The sequence below is a fragment of the Plecotus auritus genome (assembly GCF_963455305.1).
Source record: "Plecotus auritus genome assembly, chromosome: 6".
Lineage (NCBI taxonomy): Eukaryota > Metazoa > Chordata > Mammalia > Chiroptera > Vespertilionidae > Plecotus > Plecotus auritus.
In genome coordinates, this window is record NC_137773.1 from 21,140,400 (window position 1) to 21,157,455 (window position 17,056).

General features: G+C 49.4%; 1 protein-coding gene across 2 annotated transcripts in view; it reads left to right on the top strand.

Annotated features, from left to right (window-relative positions):
• FAT2 (FAT atypical cadherin 2) overlaps nucleotides 1–17,056 on the top strand; it is a 71,189-nt gene that overhangs the window by 738 nt on the left and 53,395 nt on the right. The window lies entirely within an intron of this gene.

Consider the following 17,056-nt stretch of genomic DNA (forward strand, 5'->3'; position numbering starts at 1 on the left):
GTGAAAGGCTGTGAGTCTTCAAGGCACCAGAGGCGACACTGGGGTTGGGTGCGGGGAGTGGGGGCAGCTCTGTTCTCCCATCTTGGGGGAAGCAGGAATCTGATGCATATCTTTGGAGGCAGGAGAGCTGGAGTGGAACACTGAGTAGAGCCACCAGGCCAGAGGTCAGCCCTCTGCTGGGGAGCAGGGGGGTGCCATCTGCCCCAATGTGGGGAACAGCGGGCTGTGCCAGGTGTGCCGAGGGCTTGGAAGGCTGCCTCTGCCCCCAGCCACACTCTGGAGTCGGTGCCTGGGCTCAGGACTCCAGTGTCTGTTCCTCAGCTGGTTGCACAGGTGGGGAGCTGAGCCCGGGCAGGTTGGCAGTGCCCTCCACGCAGGACATTCTAGCAGCTATTATTACAGCTGACATGCGCTGGGTGCTTTCTGTGCTGGGGGCCTGGGCTGAGCATGCACAGTCATTTGAAAAATTTGAGTTTTCAAAGCAGGCAAGATGAAAAGAAAATTTCATTATTTGCATCTGTGACTCACAGGCTCTGTGGCCTCCGACTACCTCTTTGGGCCTTTTTCCCTCCTTGTAAAATAAAGGTGGTTGGATTATTAAGAGCCGGAATTAATCGATTCACCCTGACAAGCCTGTTAGGTAGGCAGAGCAGGAATGATTGCATTTTGCGGGTGAGGAACCCAAGGGGCTTAACGTCCCTAGTCAGTAGCGGCAGCTTGGGTCCCCCAGGAGCCCAGGTTACTCTCTGGCAGGAAGGAGCTGAGTGTATGATGTTGGCCAGCCCGAAGGAGTGAGAGGGGCCCCTATTCCGTGAGCATCCGGGGCCTCAGTTTCCTCATCTGTAAAATGGGGGAATAACTGGAGGGAGTGAAGGTCTCTCTTGAACTCCCCACTGACTCCATGACTCTTAGTGGCCTCCATAGGGACTCAGGGAACCAGACCCAGAAGGACACTGAGAGTGGGACACGTCAGCCTTGCCTGTGCTTTCTATGGGAGGGCTGCCAGGCTCCCTCTATTCCTGAGCTGCCTCTACACCATCCCCTGTGAATTGGGCCACCGCGCTCCACTCTGCACACTCTGCTCTGAACTCACCACCGCCTGGAAAGTCTCCTTCCGGCTGCCGCACGACAGGCCATGGCACCGGCATTGCTGCTGGCCAGGTGGGGTCAGGTGGGAGAGAATGTGGGGCAGCTTTGGAGAAAACCAGTGTGTGCTGGGGCAACAATGTTGGTACACTCAGGGACCTTCCTGAACTCCGGATGGGCCCTGCCTTTTGGATTTCTGCAGGACCGGATAGGCAGAGCCTCTGGAAGCTCTCCTGCCTCCTGGGTCCCAGCACAAGCTCAGCTAGCCCAGAACCCCAGTACTGCTATTTCTATGATTATTGGTACGAATGCTTCCATTCATAATGGGGTTTCTAGACAGGCATACGAAGAAAAGTGTGGGTCCAAATCCTGGAAAGTATTCGTGTGTGACCTGAGCTATAGCTTCTCTAATGCTCAGCCTCCTCACCTGAAAAATGAGGATAAGAATAGTCCTTTTCTCAGAGAACTGATGTGAGCATTAAATGTCGTTCTCAGGGCCTCAGTCACTATGTTCGCAGTCATCAGTGAAGTCATCATGGGGCTCCCCCTTCTCCCCTCAGCGGGGGACATCACCTACAGCACCCTAAGGTTCTCCTTCCTCGGACACATCACAATTGGAATTTTAGTTATTTGTATATTTTTTGTTTGATATTTTCTACTAAGTGTTGCTCAGGCATGCATGCACCTGTTGTCTAGCATGCCTGGCACATACAAGAAGCTCATTGCACATCTGTTGAGAGAATGAATGAATTTTCATTTCTAAGTCATAGATGAGAACTGTCACTTACAGGGACTGAACATTAGCCCAACCCAATCACAGATAAGAGCTGGGAGTGGAAGGGGCCCTAGAGATAATTAAATCAGACAGATGGAGACACTGAAGCTTCACCAGAGAAGGCTGGTAATTTGACTGAAGTCACACAGCAAGTGAGTGGGAAAGGCAGGCCCACTAGCCAGATCTTTTCACTTTGCTCTGCCTTTCTCTGCCTAATCCAGATAATGAGATGACGCTGTTTTCTATACAGGTGGTCAGTCTTGGAGGCCAGTCAGTTGTCCCCAAATACTCTGGAGACAATTAGGGATTAGCAACAAGCTTAAGCTGCCCTTCAGAGGATAGGGGACATCAATCAGACCATTCCCCTAACCCCCACCAACACCCCCCCCACACACACACACAAGCGTGTGCACACACCACTCCATACCTATTGTCAGCGAGTCCGCAGGAATCTGTAACTGCACAACGGCAAGGTCCTCAGGAGTTCTCTGAAATCTGCCTTCAAGAATTATTGGTCCCATTTTACAGATGAAACATAGGTTTTGAATTTTTGCCTAAAGTCAAAAGCCAGTTAGCGCTGGTGTCCTGGGTGGGTGTGTCATTTCTGGGAGCCATTTCTGAGCAAACTATTTAAATGTTGGAAAGAAAACCTGATTTACGCAGCCCCTCTATGCACCTGTCACCAGGTTAGACTCGCAGATACCTGCAGGCCGTCTGTCCCTGTGCACTGCCTTTTCTTTTTGTTGTTGCTATGGTTTTCAGTGTAGAGACGAATAGACTCAGAAAAGCTAAGCCATTTCCTTTCAGTCACACAGCTTCTCTTTCCTCAACAAGCAATTCGTTCAACAGACGCTGAGTAAGCACTTATGAAGTGTCAGGCTCCCAAAGATTCACAGTTGGTGGAGGCAGGCCCGTAGTGGATGGTTAAAACACCTCCAGGTAGGTGGTAAAATAGAGGCAAACTCAGGCTGGCATGGGGGCCCAGAGGAGTGAGTTAGTTCAGTTATAGAATCAAGGAAGGCTTGTGGGAGGAGCTGTCACTGACCACAAGTTTTGAAAGCTGAATAAGGCTTAAGTAAGGAAAAGGCAATTCAGAAAGAGAAAGTAGCATGTGCAAAGGCACAGCGGTCAAAGGTAACAGCAGGTGTGTGCAGAAACTATCAGCCAAGCAGGGCCAGGTCACTGAAGGCCTTGTGTGCCAGGCCAAGAAGTATGGTTTAAAAAAAAAAAAGTAATTTATATGTAATTTTTTATTAACGGGAAATTCTAGAAATACACAAACATAAGCAGGATAGTATTTTTTAAAAAACCCACAAACCAGCTTCAACAATTAACGCTTTCTCTCTATCCCCACTGATCCTTGCCTCACCAGATTATTTTGAAGCATATCCCAGATATATAATTGCATCTGGAAATATTTCCATGTATATCTCTAAAACATAAGGACTTTGTAAAATCATCACAGGAGCATGGCTTTTATTTTGTAAATATTGGAGGACCGTGTTGGAGGAGTTACGGCAAAGAGTACCTTGGCTGGAAGTACGTGGCTATGAGTGGAGCATGCATTTAAAGAGAGGGGTTGGAATAGAAGTTTAAGATGTCTTGTCTCCCCTTGGCCAAGTACAGAGCCCAATATTCAACCATTACCCATTGCTTATCAAATTATTTCCTAAAATCCATCTCATTTTGAAAGGTGATGCCTTCCAGTTTGGAGCCTGCAGGAGAGAGAAATCCCTCCCTGCCCCCTCTCTGCTGAGTCTTCATCCATTCCTGAGACTGGTGTGGCCCCTGCAAGGAGGAGGCGGCAGGGACAGTGAGGCAGCAGGGACAGTGAGGCGGCAGGGACAGTGAGGTGGCAGGGCAGCTGTCTATCCCCTGGCTGGGGGCAGGGAGCCCACACTGGACAGTTCTCCAGTTCCCAGTTCCCGTTCAGCTCCAGTGCCCACAGTAGTTGGCCTCGGAGCAAGCTGAGCAGGACTATACATGCCAGCTGTGGGGTAACGTCAGCATGTGTGTGCGTGTTGGCCTGTGTGTGCTCACATGTCCCAGGTCAGAGCTGCTTGCTGTCTACCCCTGCAGCATCCCCTCCCCTCTGGGGTCCTCCCAGCAAATGCAAGGCTAGATGGCACAGAATGCATCCTTTAGACATTTAGAAGTTCAGCCTTGGGAAGGGGCAGAGCTAATATTAGTATGGCACCAGGGTTGGGAGCATGAGCTCTGGAGCCAGCGGTCGGAGGTCCTGTCCTGACTGTGACCTTGGGCACATCCTTCCACCTCCCTGAGGGGTAGGGGTGCAGCGTGCTCTTCACCTCACAGGGCAGCTGTGAGTGGACACATGTAAAGCCGATAGTCATCATGCATTAAGAACTCACTAAATGTTAGCTACTTTACAGATTTGGGGGCTCCTGAAATCTTGGGATTGACTCAGAAGTCATAGGCTCTTGGAAAATTTAAACCCCAGAATCTCAAACTCTTGGAAGGGAACAATGAGAAGGCCCCTATTGGATTTCTAATACAGCTCTCTACTCTGTGCAAAGATTCCTTGTACAGTGTCTCTGACAAGTGGTCAACCTTGATTTTTTTCTTTTTGTAAATATTCCAAACCAGAGTGCACCCATTTAAGTTACAGCTTGGTGGATGTTTACCAAGTGAACACAAACAATGGCCTCACCAGCCCCCAAGAGCCCTCCTGGGATCCCTTGTCAATCACCACCCCATCCCAAGTGTAGCTATTACCCAGCCAGCAGGGCTGTTCCCGAAAACCTTCCTGTGGGGTGTGTACCATCGTTAGGAGAACTCTAATGATTAGAGAGGCTCAGTGAGTTAGTTAATTTGGAAGTTGCTACATTAAACTTCACCTTTAAATTGTTTTGTTTACACTGTCATATTTCAGGGGTAGCCTTGTTAAGAGCTGAGCCTCCCCAATGCCTAGGACTGTTATTAAAAAATACTGGTTTCTCAGACCAATCCTAAGTCTACAAAATTAAAATGTGGGGCCTGGGGTGGGGTCAGGGAACCTGTATTTCTGCAAACTCCACGGGAACTCCAGGGGAGGTCCAACTGGGTTTGGGAGCCACTGGGCTAGTGGTTCAGGGCTCAGACTCAATTCAGACAGACTGTCCCAATCCATCCTCCACTCCAACCGGCCATTGACCTTGGACAAGGCATTGGGACTCTCTGACTCTCAGTTTTGTTGTTTCTTTCATTTGTGAAATGGGGATGAAGTAATAGTACCTACTTCCTTGGGTCCGTCCACAGAGAAGGTGCTCACTAAGTGACAGGTGCTACCACCAGCACGGCTATTACTGGGAACAGCACATTGTGGAAGGGTTGGATCTGGAAGTTGAGCCTGGTGTTTGAGTCCTGACGGGGCAACTTGCTTAGCAGTATGACCTTGGACAAGTCTTTTGACCCCTGCCTCTGGGTCTCAACTTCCCCATCTATAAGATGAGAATACTCCTTGCTCCCCTTATAGGGTCTCTGAGGGGATCAAACAAGAAAATGGGCCAGAAAACTGCTCTCAGGACAGAAAAATGCTGCATGAAGTGAACCCCAATGACCCGGAACTAAGCGGAACCTGGGAACCTAGTGGAAGTGGGCTTGCCACGGTGCTTGCGGTTCTGCGGAGGGCGGGCCCGCTGGGGGTGGGGACAGGGAACTGCTGAGGCTTCGGTTTTCCATAGCCCTGGTGTGCCCTGGCACGCCTCCGCGCCTCTTGGTTTTTGAGAACTGTCTCCTTCCTGGTTCCTGGGGCAGAAAGAGTCCAAGATCCCATAGCTACGAAATCCTGTGCAATCTGCCTGTCAGATGCTTTTATTATTTAAATGTCTTCCCTCCTTTTACAAGTCCTCTTTGAAATCCTCTACTAGCACTTTTAGGAAACTTTCCAATCAAGTATAATATGCACACAGAAAAGTATACAAATCCCAAGTGTCCTTACTGCCCAATGGACTTTCCAGAAACTAACCAGTTTCCAGATAAAGAATTAGAACATTTCCACCATTCCCTACACCTCCTTTGTGCACCCGCCCCCCTTCCAGTCACCACCTTCCCCTCCAAGGGTAACTTTATTCTAATGTAATCCATAGCTTTTGCTTGTTTTTAAACAATATATATATATAGTCGGGATGGCACAGTATGTATTCTTTATATATGGCTGCTTTCACCCACATTATGTGGGTGGGATGCCTCTATATTGTTGCCCAGAGCAATGCCTGGTTTTCTTTGCTGTATAGCATTCCACTGTATGACTACCACAATTCAGTTCTCCATGCTGCTCTGGATGGACATTTGGGTTGTTTCCAATGTGGGCTAGTATAAGGAGTGCTGCTCTGAACGTTCTCATACAAATCTTTTGGTGAATGTAGTAGGCACACACTTCCATTGTGTGTATAACTAGGAGTGGAATTGCTGGGTCATGAAGTATGTAGATGTGGACGAATCCCTTTTATTGTCAGGTTCAGTTCTATTCACGGCAAGTAGAACATGGTTCCTGGGGCTGGTGTCTATCTGGGAAGAGAAACAGTTGCCTCTGGGGTTTGAGATGCTGATGAACAGTGAGATTTGAAGACTCAGAGATTTCCAGGTGAAAGTCAAGTGCAAGAATCAGATCTGCGTTCCCTCTCCTGCATTCTTCTATTTGACCTAGAGATAACCTTGCGTCTGCTTTGCCTGAGGGCCCATGTTCCCCTAGGAGTGGTTAGTGGACCACCTACAGGGAAACGTGCACCTGAACCCACAGTGGCTCTACTAACTCATACATCAGACTTCTCGAGGATGACGCTGTGGTTTTTAACACACTGACATTTGAGAAACACTTCTCTAGTCTATAAACGCCATGAAAATTGTGGTCTTTTCTTAACTTCCCACCCCCTCTCCACTGGGGCCTAGGAGAGTACCACATATGGGTCTAAAATAGGCATGGCAGAAGGTAAGATCACAGAGAAAGAGATTCCCTTTTTCAGCGGATCCCAAACACCAGACGCACCCCCCAGGAACTTGTTAAACATCTATCCCTGAGCCCCACCCCTGAGGATTTTAATTCAGTAGATCTGGGGTGGGGCTGGGAATATGTCTTTGTAAGCCCCACCCCCACACCCTTAGGGGATTCCCAATGGTGGGAACCGCTGGTTCAGGCCCATGGCCAGCCCTGTGGGTGAGAACATAGCTTTGGTTGAATTCTGTGTCTGCCTATGGCTGGTGGAGCAGTTACCCTGGGTAAGAGGAATCGTGAGGACAGAGACCAGGGGGCTTAAACGTGGACCTGGGTCTGGGCCTGGAGCTCACCATTCAAGGCTTGTTTGCATCTCATTAGTATGCACCTTGATGCTCCCAAATCAGCCCTAACCCCTCTAGTGCCTCTGGCCCTCAGTCAGGTTGGGCCTGCAAAACTGCAAACCCGGGTGTCTCAGCCCAACTGCCTGCCTTGCCCCACAGATAGAAGCCGCTCCCACCTGCCCAGGCCTGCCCGCCTGCCGGCTTTGTGCCCCTAAACTGTTCTGCTCAGAGGGGATTGGCCTTGGATAGACAGGCAGGCAGCTGGGCTAGGCCAGACCAGAGGGAATGGGATCCAGAGGGAGGGCTAGAGATGAAGTCTTTGCTGAAATGCTGTGTTTGCTGGTGTTCGAGGACCCATCATTGCAGGATCCTGTTGGGGGGGAGGGATCGTATATCCCTCCCTCCTCCCAAGCACTCTCTCTAACCTGAGGACACGGGAGGTGGGTGAGGAACTGTTAGACACACAGGTGATCTGAGTTTTAATCCTTGCTTGGCCACATGTTAGCTGTGTGAACTTGGAGGTTAGGTAACCTCTCTGAGACTCACTTATCCCCAAAATGAGCATAATTATAGGGTTGCTGTAAGCTAGCTTAAAAGCGATAATGCATGCCAAGCGCTGCATTATTATTCAATAAACGCCAGCTGTGACCAGTGCCTGTGCCTCTGTAAGCCCTTCATAGTCCCCAAACCTTGCCTTCTTCAGGACCCACCATTGACAATAACTCCATGGAGGGTTACTCAGTAAGACAGGAGAGCAGGGCCTGGTCCCAGTGCCCAGATGGTCAAGTGGAAGCCCCAGGAAAAGAGGAGCTTGCCCAGGGGTCTCCCAGTTGGTCCCCTGCTGGGCCCTCTGACATGTTACTGAGGCCTCCTGGCACCAAAGGAGTAGGGCCTCCAATCCCTGCCCCATCCGCAGCACAACAGTTACTGCTGAGGGCTCACAGGCGCGGCCTGTGCCAACTTCATCTTAACTGATCCTCACAGCGGCCTGATGATTACCTTCCTCAGTGTATATGTCAGAAGACTGAGGCTCCGGCAGGGTCAACGACTTGCTCAAGGTCAAGCCCAGCAATGGGCCAAGACAGGACTCAAATACAGGCTGCCTGCTCCAGAGCGTGAGCAGGTGGCCACCGTGTTCTGTGGCCCTTGTCGTGTTGCACAGCTCTTATCCGGCTCTTATCATAACCTCCCCCCACCCAGGGGTGCCTGGCTGGGCTGGCCTGGCTGGGGTGGCCGTGGGTAGCCGATGGTCTCATGCACAAGGAACTAGCAGAGGGGCTTTGGTCGCAGCAGCTTCTCAGCTAAGAGGAGCAGGGTTCACCTCACGGGTGGCCACAGGGCCAGCGATCCCCCTGGGAAGGAAGTGTGTTTTGTCCTGGAGAGAGAGGGGACTGTGCTGAATGGCCTTTTATAAATCACGTTAAGATGAGGCCCAGAGCGGTCACCCCGGTGGCAGGAAACCCATGTGGTTGCAGGGTGTGCACGCCATTCTCTACCTCCTGTTTTCACTGCCCACCCTCTTCTCCCCACTTCATCCCACGACCTGCCCCCTCAGATTTGGAATGGGGTCACATCTGTGACCTCTCTGCACCCACAGTGTGACAGGAATAGCAATTATTTTAATGCTTGAGCTTTATTACAATTTGTTGCAAGGAAAGAAGGAATGTCACAAAAACCCACAGGTGTGGGCGTGTGTGTGTGTGTGTGTGTGTGTGTGTGTGTGTGTGTAGAAGGGTGCTCCTGCAAGGGGCATGGGGGGCGGGTATCAGTACACATACAGAGAATAGTTCCCTCATTCTACACATTTTTTGAACACCTATTGTAATAGTTAATAACATTACTATAATTATTACAATGGTAATAGTAGTAACTAATAATAGTAATAACATTAACGACTTTCTGTGTTCCTGGCACAATGCTAAATGCTTTCCATGCATAAACTCACTAAGTCCTCCAGTGAGGTAAGCATTGATAGCCTCAGTTCACACATGGGGAAACTGAGGCTAAGCTAGAGGAAGCAAGGCCCTTAGATAAAAGCAGAGACAAGATTGAGGGCAGGTCTGATCCCGAAGCTTGGCTCCTTCCCAACTACCCTGGCTAACGAGTAGAAGGACCATGGAAATGTGGGCTCCCGAGGAGCCCCCAGGTTGGGAGAGGAGCTGGGGAGGGGGAAGCGGACCAGTGCAAAGCCATGAGGATGGGAAGCTGGGTTCCCATTCTAGTGATCCTAGGGGTTCATCTCTAACACCACATCCCTCTCTCCTCTGTTCCTCACTAGCCATCCTGTAAATCCTGCAATGGGGCCCCACCTCACCGTAAGTCTTTTCTTTACCTGAAAGGACCTGGGCCACCTCCCTGATTTCCCTCCTTGCTCCCTCTAGTCTGTCTGCCGGCCTCCGCGTTACTGCCTCAGGGCCTCTGCGCTGCCTGTTCCTTCTCCCTGGAATTCTTTCTCCAGAGGGCTTTGTGGCTCTTTGCCTGCTCAAATGTCACCTTGTCATGTAGGACTCCCCGACCACCCTTTCCAAAACAGTATTTCCCACACATCACTCTTTAACCTTGCCCTGCATAATTTTTCTTCATCTCACTTTTCACACCTGATATAGTGTATACTTTTTTATTCTTTCCCCCGCCCCCTCTCTCTCGCCCCTACCAGAATACGATCCCTACAGGAGCAGGGACCTCATCTGTCTTGCTCTCTGTTCTAGAATGCCTGTCACAGGGCAAGCCCTCCATTAAAGAAGTACTGAATAAATTAATAAATGACTTGGGTATAGGAGGCTCAATAACAAAATACTTCTCATCATCAAAATACTGTTCATACTTTATGCCTTTTCTTCCCCGAAGCCCAGGCTCCTGGAAGCTCTCTGTTTTCTTCAGATGTCCACCTCCCAGTGTCACATTGTGGCTTTCAAGGGTCCTAGGCATTTTAGCCTTGGCAGGTCCCTTCCTCCATGAATAACAATATTAGAAATGTTTTCTGACGACATTAGTATAAAGATGAATATATCATTATGTACAAAAACATTTTCTTCAACCAAATTGTTTGCCTTCTTCTGAATTTGAGAGAAATGTTCATGGGCCCTAAAAGTACTGTGGGCCCTGGGGGTGCCTACGGGATGGGTGGACCTGACTCCTCCTCCTCCGAGGCTGTGCACGCTGGCTCCTGTGCCAGGCTCTCCAGAGCTGCGCTGGCCATGCGGTAGCCACTGGTCACGTCTGGCTATGTGGCTCAAAATGCAATAAGATTACAAACTCACTTCCTCAGGTGTACCAGCCATGTTTCCAATTCTGGACAGTCCTCCGTGGCTAGTACCTCCCGCCTGGACAGCGGAACACTAGAACACAGCCATCGCTGTCAAGTGCTGTTGGAGACGCTGCTCTAGACCAGTGGTTCTCAACCTTCCTAATGCCGCGACCCTTTAACACAGTTCCTCGTGTTGTGGTGACCCCCAACCATAAAATTTTTTTCGTTGCTACTTCATCACTGTAATTTTGCTACTGTTAATGAATCGTAATGTAAATATCTGTGTTTTCCGATGGTCTTAGGCTCTACAGCAGCGGTTCTCAACCTGTGGGTCGCGATCCGCTAGCAGGGTTGACTAAGACCATCGGAAAACACGGATATTTACATTACGATTCATCAACAGTAGCAAAATTACAATTATGAAGTAGCAACGAAAAAAATTTTATGGTTGGGGGTCACCACAACACGAGGAACTGTGTTAAAGGGTCGCGGCATTAGGAAGGTTGAGAACCACTGCAGAGGTTTGCTCCAGCCCCTCCCGCCTTCTGAGTCTCTCTTCCGGGAATATGGGTTCAGTAATGATTAATGTTGGTACAGTAACACTTGTATGAGTGTATTCCAGCCTTGGGTGGACCTGGGCAGAACCTTCAAATGATCCGAGCCTCAGTTTCTCGTTTACAAAACAAGAGCAACGAAAAGCGTCATGATAGGATGACGTTGGTCCAGTCACACTTGTGCGGAGTATACCCCAGTCCTGGGAATGTGCCATGCACTTTCTCATTCAGCCTTCTCAACCACTCCATGAGATTAGGTGCTATTATCATGTCCCTTTTTCTGGGACCACTGCCCACGGTCACACAGCTGATGAGTGGTAGAGCTGGGATTTGAAATGAGGTCTATCTGACGCCAGAGTCCACTTTCTTCCTATTCATTCTATCCAGGACTGTACCTCCTATTCAAAGACCAAGTGAGATAATGCATGAAGACTTTTTTTGAAAACGTATAGATTACCATACTGATATAGGACAGTATAATTTTTTTGTCACCAATAATGATAATTGGAATACCGATAAAGAAGGGGACCCCCAGTCCCAGCTCCCTTTCGCCCATGCCTTGGCGAGGACTTCCTTTTCTTTTCCCTCTGATTCCAGGCTGTGCAGGCCTGGCTTTTACAGACATTCTCCTAAGGCAGCCTCTCAGGCTGCTGGTGGTTTGGCTGCCACGTATCAAGCCATTATTGGGCCTGATAAGGTGTAACTCTGTGTCTTTCCTCCCTGTGCCCTGAAGCCCTGGGAAGTAGGTAGGAGTAGCTATTAGCTCCACTTTACAGACAGGGAAATTGAGGCTCAGAAGAGGTTCTGTGGCCTTCCCAAGGTCACACGACCCATCACAGACTCAAGGCACGGCCCTTTTCCAGTTCATATCCAGTTCTTTGACTTGTTTTGTTACATGAGAACCTAGCAGTGGCTGCTGCCTACAAACCAGCAAATGACCCCAGTGTTCGTCCAAGTTTCTTGGAGGTAAATCAAGCCCTCCTATTCACAGCGAATTCCAGTTGGCCTAAACCAATAAAGCTGGTGTTCAAACCCAGTCCCCAGCAGAGTGGGAGTCTTCAATGGGAAACTCTCCCTTTTGATCTGATGTCAGATTACTCTTCCCAGCATGTGGTTCTGTTCTGATCCTGCTTCTTCCCAAAAACCAATGGCTCCCTACTTCTAAGGGGAAATTTTATTTCAGTAGCTAAAGACTTCTATCGCAGGTACCTGGAATGTCACCATTCTCTCACTTACAATTTAAATTCTGGTTCAAAGGCACAATCCCTCCTAATCCCTCACCATCACTACCACCATTGTTACTTTTAAGCTTTTCTAACAAACTGAATATGTTTAGGATTCTTTCTTGACAGTCACAAAAGCCAGCCCTAACACTGGATGCCTGCGGGAGATGCAGTGGCCGGAGGAGAGTAGGGTCAGAAAATATATACCGAGGTACCCAAGTCCATGGTCATTTTACTTTTAGATTTGGGGAGGGTAGAGTGTGAACATTCTCCAATCCAGAGGAATGAATCCAGTGGCTCTTTATTTCATGAAAAGCTCTCCCAACTTTAAAAAATATCTTATCGCCCTGGCCGGTTTGGATCAGTGGTTACAGCGACGGCCCGCATACTGAAGGGTCGCGAGTTTGATTCTGGTCAAGGGCGCCTACCTCGGTTGGAGGCTCCTCCCCTGGGCCTGGGCCCTGGTCGAGGCAAGTGTGGGAGTCAACCAATCAATGTGCCTCTCTCACATTGATGTTTCTCTTTGTCTCTACCCTTCCCTTCCATTCTCTCTAAAAATCAATGGAAAAAATATCCTCAGATAAGGATTAACAAATAAAAATAATATTAAAAAATCCTATCTCATTGCTTCTCCCCAGAGCACCCAGGTTTAGGAAATGTGTCTGTCTTTTCAGGTCAGCCACCGCCTTCCTGGGTGGCCTTGGGTGTGCCATGCAAATCTCAGTTTCCCTTATCTTAGATATGGGAGTAAAAGGGCAGATGTGTTTCCCAGGAGTAATGTGTGGGTTATTACTTATCGTCTGTGTCATGGCTAAGAAAAGGGAAGGTGTTGGGCCACGAGGGAGAATGCCATTGCCGGCCTGTGCCCGGGTACTTCTGGGAGTGACAGGGAGGAATTTCATCCTCAAAAACAAAGCCTGTTGTTTTGAACAAATCCGGAAGAAGCTTCTTTAATTCCGTTTGGTTGGGCTTTGAATTCCTCCAAGTACATGCGGTTCCTCGCGGAGGGATGGAATTAGCCGGAGTCATAGACTTCTAGAACCCCAACGCCTGAGTGACTGCATGGGGACTAACCGTTATGAACACCGATCATAGAGCATTAGAATCATAGCATATCCAACCGCACATCTTAGAACCTTCCATGACGGGACACAGAACGTTAGACTAGCAGGACCCCAGCTTCTCAGATGGAGGGGACTCTTAGGGGTCTTTACTCCAGGTTTTTAACCTGTGCTTCCCAGGGGGTGCTCACCAGGGGGATGAAGGTCAAGCCTGGGGGCAGAGTCCTAGGCCTCCAGCCCTGCTCCTAATAGTGCAGCTCTGCTTTGATCTCTTTATAGATTGTGTTCAATTTCATTAGAGAAAGAAAGAGACTCTGCCTCTGAAAGCAATAGAGGGGTTTCAAGTCACTGATCCATCCCAGCCCCTCCCCCAACATACACGTCATTGCAGATGAGGAAAGAGGGCCACCGGGCTTTGGTGGTGAACTTGACCAAGGCTACACAGGGAAGAGGGACCTTAGATCTAGGTCTCCCAACAGCCAGGGCAGCTTACTACACTGACGATTGAACAACCCTGATCCACAGCCACGGGAAATCCCCTCACTGCCTTTGAAAGCCCCCTTAGGGTATAACAGAGACCATAGGCTCGCACAGGCCAAAGACGTGTGCCTGTGTAAGATTGGAGGCGCTTTAGAGCTCTTCTCATCTTCCCCAAGGGCCGCCGAGACTCTGCTTGGATGCCCCCAGGGACGGGGAGCTCTCCACATTCTGAGAGGACTCGTTCCAGGGTTGCACTTGAGATCACTAACCAAGAAAACAGGGAAGGTCTCAGAGCGCTGCTCCTCCCAGCTATGCTCAGACTTTTATCAATGACTTGGGTTAACACATGGATGTTACAACCGCCAAGTTTCTGAATATCAGAATCAAGATTCTGAGAAGCGGGAGCAATGGGCTGAAACACAGGGTGAAATTAATCAGGGTCTCACTAAAGTCCTCCAGCAGTTACCTGCAGAAAATCAGCCTGCACAAGAACAGAGAGAGGGTGACCTGATAATATGCCCGAGAGTTTTCATTACCCACAAACTCACCAGCCAATAGTATGAGCCAGCTGCCAGAAAGTAACAGTATTTGGTATTTGTTGAAAACCATGTTGCATACTATGTTTAGCCTTTGTGTACATTAACTAATGTCATTATCAAAATGGTATTATGGCCCGGCCAGCGTGGCTCAGTGGTTGAGCATCGACCTATGAACCAGGAGGTCACGGTTTGATTCCCGGTCAGGGTACATGCCTGGGTTGCGGGCTCGATCCCCAGTGGGGGGTGTGCAGGAGGCAGCCGATCCATGATTCTCTCTCATCGTGGATGTTTCTATCTCTCCCTCCCTCTCCCTTCCTCCTTGAAGACAATAAAAATACATTTTAAAAAAATGATATTATGAAGTAGGGAAAGTTAGGGTCAGAGAAGGTAAGCCATTTGCCCAACGTCACACAGCCAGAAACCGTATGTTGTGAACCACCTTCTGCTGTCTTCCCATCTTTGAAATGGGGTCAGGAGTGACAAGGAGGCAGAGTTTGAGTCACACATATCCTAAAAGGGTCCTTTCATGAACCCCCACCTGCACTTGCTCACACCTGTGCACACACAAGCTCCATCCCATCCCTTTATTTACTCACATCATACTCATTCCATCAAGTAGGCATGTACAACTAATGAACCCACAAAAATTATTCAAAAATTGCCTCCTAAGTGTGTGTGCCTCTTGCAAATGTGCACATTCACCCACATGCAGATCTCTCTCCGGGCCTGGGGAGCCAAAAGCGTGAGGCCCCACCCCAGACAAGTGCCTGCTCGCAGCTTCCCAGAACAGCCTGTGGCAGGGCCAGCAAGCTCAGACTCGACCAGCGACCAGCGGCTTCCTGCTCTGCCAGGGTGCAGGCTGGTCCTTCCCAGAGGGTTCAGGCACACCCCCCCTCCCCCCCCCCCAAACTTAGGCTTTGATTCTGCCTTGGCTTTGAAAACTAATAATAACTAAGATTTATTGAGTGCTTTCCTATGGGCCAGGCACTGTGCTAAGCACATTCATGTGCATGGCCTTATTCGGTCTTCATTACACCCCATGAAAGCAGTGGTCTTAATAGCCCCATCTTACAGTTGAGAAAACTAAAGTTCAGAGATGTTGAGCGACTTACCCAATGTGATGCAGTTAGCAAGAGCCCAAACAGTTAGATTCATGTGACTACAGCTTCTCTTTCTGGCAGCATGGTCAGGAGGAAAGTACCTGGCTTTAGTTCTCACCATGTGACCTTAGGCAAGTCCCTTTCTTTTTTTATATAATATATTTTTATTGATTTCAGAGAGGAAGGGAGAAGGAGAGGGAGATAGAAACATCCATGATGAGAGAGAACCATTGCTCGGCTGCCTCCTGCATGCCCTCCACTGGGTCCGAGCCCGCAACCTGGGCATGTGCCTTGACCAGGAATCAAATTGTGACTTCCTGGTTCATAGGTAGACGCCCAACCTCTGAGCCACACCAGCTGGGCCCTTTCTTTCTTTAGGACTATTTTCCAGCTTCAAAAAGTAAGAGATGCTCATTAAAGGTTCTTTCCACTTTCATTCTGTCATTGCTTATCCTAAGTCCAAACAGTTCCATTTTTCAACTAGTAGTTATACACCAGGCACTGAGCTAGGCACTGGGAATTCATTCATGAATAAGATATGCAAAGCTCCTGTCTACGTGGAGTCCAATGTCTAGTGCAAGAGATAGTCATTAAACAGATAAACAAGAGCATACGGTGTGGTGATAACTGCCCTGGAGAAAATGGAGTGATGTGATAAAGAAGTGTGTTAGGAAGGACACTACATCAAAATGAGGGTTAGGAGTTGACATCTGAGCTGAGAACTGGATAACAAAAAGGAGCCAGCCATGTGAGAACCTTAAGGAGAGGGAAACAGCAAGTGCAAAGGCCCTGAGGCAGATCTCAGCTTGGTATGCCTGCAGAGGAGAAAGGGCCTGTGTGGCTGCAGCTTGGTGAACAATCATTGGAGAAGAAGGCAGGGCCCAGATAGTATGGGGTCATCCTGGATTTGATAAGGAGTTTGGATTTTAACTGAAGTACTATGGGAAGCTACTGGAAAATTTTAAGCAGGAAAGTGATACAAATTGACTTATGTTTTCACAAGATGTTTCAAAACAGCGGTGCTAGGTGGTGTGGGCCAGAAGGGTGCTTCAGGGAGCCCAACGGGCCTCGCACCCTGCAAACCTGTTCACTCGCCTGGACCTGATGCCAGGAAACTGATGCCCAGACATAGGTCCTTTCCTTAGCAAACCAGTCACCAAGTCTGCAGGTCCCTCAGCTGGAATACAGCCCTGGGCACCCCACCCCCACCCAAGGGTGCATTCTCTTTGCATCTCATCCCCCTCCAGGGAGACTCCGCCCCTGCTCCCTTCCCTACAGTTCACCCTAACGCCTCCCCCACTCTGCAAGCCTCCTGTGCAGCTGCCGAGCGGGGTGTCTTGTTGGGACCTGTCTGACACGGGTGCTGACCTGGTGAACAGGAAGCTTTCCGCAAAGCAGGGCAGGTGGAGCTGGAGGCTGCGTGCACCCTGGGCTCACTGGGCTGCGCATGGAGTGAGTGGACCTGGGAGTGGGGTAAGCACTCATTTTCCCCTGGGCTTCAACTTTCAAAGCAATGCCATCCTGTGGGGAAGTGGTGGTGGTGGTGGGGGGGGGGTCCAAACAACTCAGGGGACCCTCCTGCTTGCAGGGGACTATATCAGGGATGAAGTGAGTATGGCTTTGGCCTCAGGCAGGCTCCAGGAGGGTGCAGTGGTAAGTAAGGAGCATAGGGGCAGGAGGGGTGGAGAGCAGACAATGCTTTTTTCTGTAACTG